Raw genomic sequence first — 6,000 nt, 5'->3', positions numbered from 1 at the left:
GCTAGTAGCCCAAAGAAAAATATGTCTATAGCTTCTAGCAATCCTCCTGCCTTAGCCTCCAGAGTACCTGGATGGATAGCTTATTAGTGTTTCTTTTGGTGATTTTTTTTTTAGCTCTTTCCCCTCCATTCAGGTGTATCTGGAAAGTCTACATTTGGGTTGATTTCTCTGCATAAATTCAATGAGTTGTTAACTTTCTGCTGTTGTTTTTGAGCCGGGGTCTATATGTATAGTACAGGATGACTCTAAATTCTTGGTTCTTCTGCCTCTACCTCCCAAATGCTGGGATTACAGACATGCATTACCTGTCAAGTTAATTTGTCAAAGCTTCTTTTTCCATTAGCAAAGTGGTCTTCAAATCTGATGTGTTCTTGTACTTTTAATTTACCTTTATGAAATTTACCTTTTTGAAACCTCTGACTAGCTGCTATTGGTTTCCAAGGGTATGTGTGTAATATGTGGATTTTAGGCCTGATTTATATCTTGGTCTTATTTTCCTAATAAAATTGTCAGTGGATGGAATGTCATGAACATTCTTCCCTGTCTTGTTTGTTATTCTGCCATTCATAATGGTGACTGGTTATCAGGTGGTTGGAAAAATAGTTTCTTGTAGGCAGAAGTTTCTTGTAGCAGTTCCACAAGCTGTTTCAAAGTAACCACACATAGGCTTAATATTTATTATAAATGCTCAGCCAGTAGCTCAGGCTTGTTTCTAGCTGACAAATAACCCATATTTTATCTATGCCTTGCCATGTGGCTTGGCACCTTTTCTCAGTACAGCATGTCCATCTTGCTTCTCTCTGCATCCTCTCTCTACTCCTCTCACTCCCCCTTCTTCTTTCCAGCATTGTCCTTCCCTGGCTCTCCCAACCAATCTCTTCTTGCCCAGCTATAGGCCACTGAGCTCCCTAATAACCAGTGAGAGTAATACATATTGACATTGTATAAAGATTGTTCCACAGCAGTTTCTAGTTGTGCTTACATTTTTTATATAGTTAAGAGCCCTGGCTGTTATTCCAGTGGACCTAGGCTCGATCCCTAGCATCAGCTCACAAATCTCTGTAACTCCAGTCCCCGCTTATCTGACACACTCTTCTGGCCTCCAAGGGCACCAGGCACACCCTGGTGCACAAACATACGTGCAGGCAGCTTACACACACACTTTTTTTTGTTTTTTTGAGACAGGTTTTCTCTGTGGCTTTGGAGGCTGTCTTGGAACTAACTCTTGTAGACCAGGCTACTCTTGAACTCACAGAGATCCGTGTGCCACCACTGATTGGCTACACACACACTTTTTAAAATGTACTCAATTTGAGCCGGGTGGTGGTGGAGCACGCCTTTAATCCCAGCACTCGGGAGGCAGAGGCAGGAGGATCACTGTGAGTTCGAGGCCAGGCTAGACCGACAGCCTCCAAAACAATACAGAGGAACCCTGTCTCGTAAAAACCAAAAAAAAAAGTACTCAATTTGAAATTGTTGCTTTGACTTACCTTGTCTCAGTGTGTGTGTGTGTGTGTGTGTGTGTGTGTGTGTACCTGTGTGAAGTGCATTCTTTCTTAATTGACCTCCACCTTTAAATTTGTAATTTAATGATTTGCTTATTTTATATTTTTTTGAGACAGGATTTCTCTGTGTAGCCCTGGCTGTCCTGAGACTCACTCTATAGAACATGCTAGCCTCAAACTCAGAGATTCATCCTGATGCTTCTGAGTGCTGGGATTAAATGTGTGTGTCACTGCCACCTGGCTTTGTTTATTTGTTGTTTTGTTGTGTATGTTGTTTTGTTTTTTAAGACAGAGTCTGACTAGGTATTCTTAGTTGGCCTTGGACTCATAGGATGTACCTGCCTCTGCCTCCCGAGCCTAGGATTAAAGGTGCGTGTCACCATGCCTCTAAGTTAATAAAGAGGATGAAGGTAGCAGAAGAATGTTTTTTTAAAAAATCTAAATTTAGCTGGGTGTTGGTGGCGCACGCCTTTAATCCCAGCACTTGGGAGGCAGAGGCAGGCGGATCTCTGTGAGTTCAAGGCCAGCCTGGTCTACAGAGTGAGTTCCAGGACAGCCTCCAAAGCCACAGAGAAACCCTGTCTCGAAAAACCAAAAAAAAAAATCTAAATTTGAGACTGAGTAATGATGACAAATGCCTTTAATCCCAGCACTTGGGAGGCAGAGGCAGGCGGATCTCTGTGAGTTCGAGGCCTGCCTGGTCTACAGAGTGAGTTTTCCAGTGTAGCCATGTCTACACACAGAGACAGAGAATAATCCCATCTCAAAAAAAACAAACAAACAAAAATTAAATTTGGGGCTGGAGATCTAGCTCAGTTGGTAGTGTGTTTGCTTATCACACAGGAAGCACTGGGTTAGGTCCCCAGCACTGTGATATCTATGTCTGTAATCCTAGTACTTAGAAGGCTGAGACAAGATGATCAACAGTTAAAGCCATCCTCAGCTGCATATTGAATTTAAGGCACCCAAGACTGCAAAGACCCTGCCCACCCCCACAAAAAATCTAATTTGTGATAATGTTCTAACAGGAAACTCTTCCTCTTTAGTGGACTTCCTGTTCTTTTCAGGATAAGAATTCAACCTAACATCACTGTTCTCAAAGGCTATCTGACTCTTACCTGCTTCCCCAGTTTCTCTTCTTGCTCCCATCACTCTAACCGCACGGGCCTCCATCGTTGCAAACTCATAGTGAGTAACAAGCCTAAGCTATTGCCTGAGCTTTTATAATATATTATTATAATTAATAATAAGTCTCTGTGTGGTTATTTTGGGAGCAGGCTGGCGGGACAAAAAACCCCACCCACAAGGATTCATCTTGTTTATAACTTCCTTTTTTGTTAAATACCTTCCTTTTCAGTTACAACTACAAAACAACCCAACACACCTCAACCCAACCCAAATTCCTCTCATTTTCTCAGGCAGAGCAACTAGCTACAATATTTAGAGCTTACATAAACATCCTGGTTGTGCCACCTGCCCTATGACTTTGGGCAAATTACTAAGTCCCTTTATACCTCAGTTTCCTCATAGTGACAGGGACACAACAGCAGCTATAATAGTGTATATACATATAGAACCCATTGTAAGCACTCTTTGCTAACTTATTTCTCTTTTCATCCTTTTGTTACATAGGCTACTGGGTGTGTATGCCTTTCAGCATTTTTCAAACCTTGGCAGTTTTCAAGGTATGGAGTCTGAGTCAACGACATCAGAATTTCCTGAAGTAATAAGGAATGCAGTTTAGCATGGTGAATCACAGTTTTTAGGGCAGATTGGAAGAGTTTACATTTAAAAATACATTCTTGGGCCAGTGAGATGGCTCAAAAGGTATGGGCCTGATGCCATGCCGGACCATCTGAGATCAATCCCACATGGCGGAGGGAGAGAAGAGATCCAGTTGAGTGATTTTTAGTTATAGTCACAGACCAGAATAATCATCACTACAATATAATTTTAGGTCCTCTGGCAGTGGTGGTGCACGTCTTTAGTCCCAGCATTCTTGAGGCAGAGGCAGGTGGATCTCTGTGAGTTCGAGACCAGCATGGTCTACAAGAGTTAGTTCCAGGACAGCCTCCAAAGCCACAAAGAAACCCTGTCTCAAAAAACCAAAACCAAACAACAATAAAAAACAATATAATTTTAGAACATTTGATTACTTCACAAGAAAGCTGTGTTACTACCTTACCTGGTGGTATAGGTCGCTTCTGGGAAGATTGAAACAGGAGGATTTTAAGTTCAAGGCCAACCTGGGAAATTTGTCTTAAAAAAGTAGCTGTCATGGTGGCACATGGCTATAATCTTACACTCAGGAGGCTGAAGCAGGAGGATTGTTGCAAGTTCTAGGCTAGTCGAGACTACATGGTGAGTACCCAGTCATCAGGGGAACATAAGAGGATGCTGTTTCTAACACACACACACACACACACACACACACACACACACACACACACACACACACGTAAAAGAAGGCAAGGACACTAGGAATGTAGATCAGTTGATAGACTGCATTTAGCATGCTGAAGTCCTGGGTCTGACCTTAGCACAACATAAATTGGGCATGGTAGCTCACACCTATACTTCCAACACTTAGGTTGTGTCAGCAGAAGGATTCAAAGTTCAAGGCCATCTTTGGCTAAATAGTGAGATTGAGGGCAGAGCAGTCTAAAAGAAGGAAGAGTGAAGGGAGGAAGAGAAAGGGGTAGGAGGAGAGGGAGGAGAACAAGGAGGAGGAAGAGGAGGGAAGAAAGAAGAAGAAAAATAAGGCTGGTACACACCTCAGTGGCAGAGTGCTTGCTGGGCATGAGAAAGGAAATACTGTGGGTTTGATCCCCAGTACCTCAGAAGGAAGAGAAGTAGAAGAAATTGTACCATTTCTTACTCTCTTACCACCCTAAGTATTAAGTCTTTCTTCTGAATTCTTGCCTATTCTAAACATTTCATATAAATGGCATTAAATGATATCTGTTTTGTGATCTGGTTTATTTCCCTTAGCATTATATCTTCAAGGCTCTTGCATGTTGTGGTGCATATCAATACTTGATTATTTTTTGTTGCCTACCTATGTTCTATTGTACAGATACAGGACCTTTTTGTTTATCCATTTCTAAGTACTTACCTTTTTTGGTTTTCTGAGACAAGATTCTCTGTATGACAACAGCCTTGGCTGTAGTGGAACTTGCTTTGTGACCAGGCTGGCCTTGAACTCACAGAGATCTGCCTGCCTCTGCCTCCTGAGTGCTGAGATTAAAGGTATGAGCAACCATGTCTGATCCATTTTTTAGTATTTCTATTTTGCCTTTTTGAATAAGTTGTCCACACTGTGAGGACATACGTTATCACTTCTCTCAGATACTTAGCAAGAGCTTGACCATTGAGGTACACGCCCATCCCATGCTTAACATTTTGTAGAATTGCCAAACTGTTTTCCAAAGTGGCTACATATTATGTTCCCAAATGCAATACACACAGGCATTTGTTTTGCCAGAATGTGTTGTTTTGTTTGTTTTTTCTTTCAGCCATCCTAGTGAGTGTGACGTGACTTTGATTTGCCTTTTCCTACTAAACTAGTGGGGTTGAGTATCTTTTCAGGGACTCATTGGCCATTGTGTATCTTCTTTGTTGCTGTGTCTGTTGAGATCCTTGGATCATTTAAATATTTGTCTGATGCATTTTTATATTTGAGATGGCTCAGCAGGTAAAGGCATCTACTAATGTGCAAGAAGGCTCCTGGGATTCACAGGGTGGAAGAGAACTGACTCCCAAAATTCCTTTGACAGTTACATAAATTTTGGTATATGACTGACCCTCCTCTAGATAAGTAAAAATAAATGTAAAGACAAATGAAGGGGCTGGAGAAATGGTTCATCAGTTTATAGCACTTGCTACTCTTCCAAATTCAGTTCCCAGCACCCATATTGTTCCTTTCACAATTGCCTGTAACTCTAGTTCCAGAGGATCCAATGCCATCATCTTGATTCTGTAGCTAATGCACTCTTATGTAGCTACATTCACACAGACACATACCCATAAACAGAAAATAAAAACAAAACATGCTTTATTTTTACATTTTTGGATAAATTCTGAGAGGATTTGCAGATATTTTCATCTTCTGTAAGCTGTTTTTATTTTTTGTTGGTATTTATTGGGGCAGATAAAAATTTTTTAGTTTTCATGAGGTGTTTTGTGGAACAGTGTCCACAGGGCATAAAATAGCCATTAAAATCTGAGCAGTTTATATGGAAAAACAAAAGACCCAGGATATCCAAAACAACCCTATACAATAAAGGAACTTCAGGAGGCATCACCATCCCTGGCTTCCAGCTCTACTACAGAGCTGTAGTCCTGAAAACAGCTTGGTATTGGCACAAAAATAGACAGGTAGACCAATGGAATTGAATTGAAAAACCCTGATTTTAACCCACACACCTATAAACACTTGATTCTTGACAAAGAAGCTAAAATTATACAATGGAAAAAAGAAAGCATCTTCAACAAA

This window comes from Mesocricetus auratus, unplaced genomic scaffold, assembly GCF_017639785.1.
Source record: "Mesocricetus auratus isolate SY011 unplaced genomic scaffold, BCM_Maur_2.0 Super-Scaffold_100028, whole genome shotgun sequence".
Taxonomy (NCBI): domain Eukaryota; kingdom Metazoa; phylum Chordata; class Mammalia; order Rodentia; family Cricetidae; genus Mesocricetus; species Mesocricetus auratus.
The sequence above is the reverse complement of the archived record's forward strand: the minus strand, read 5'-3'. Positions refer to the sequence as shown.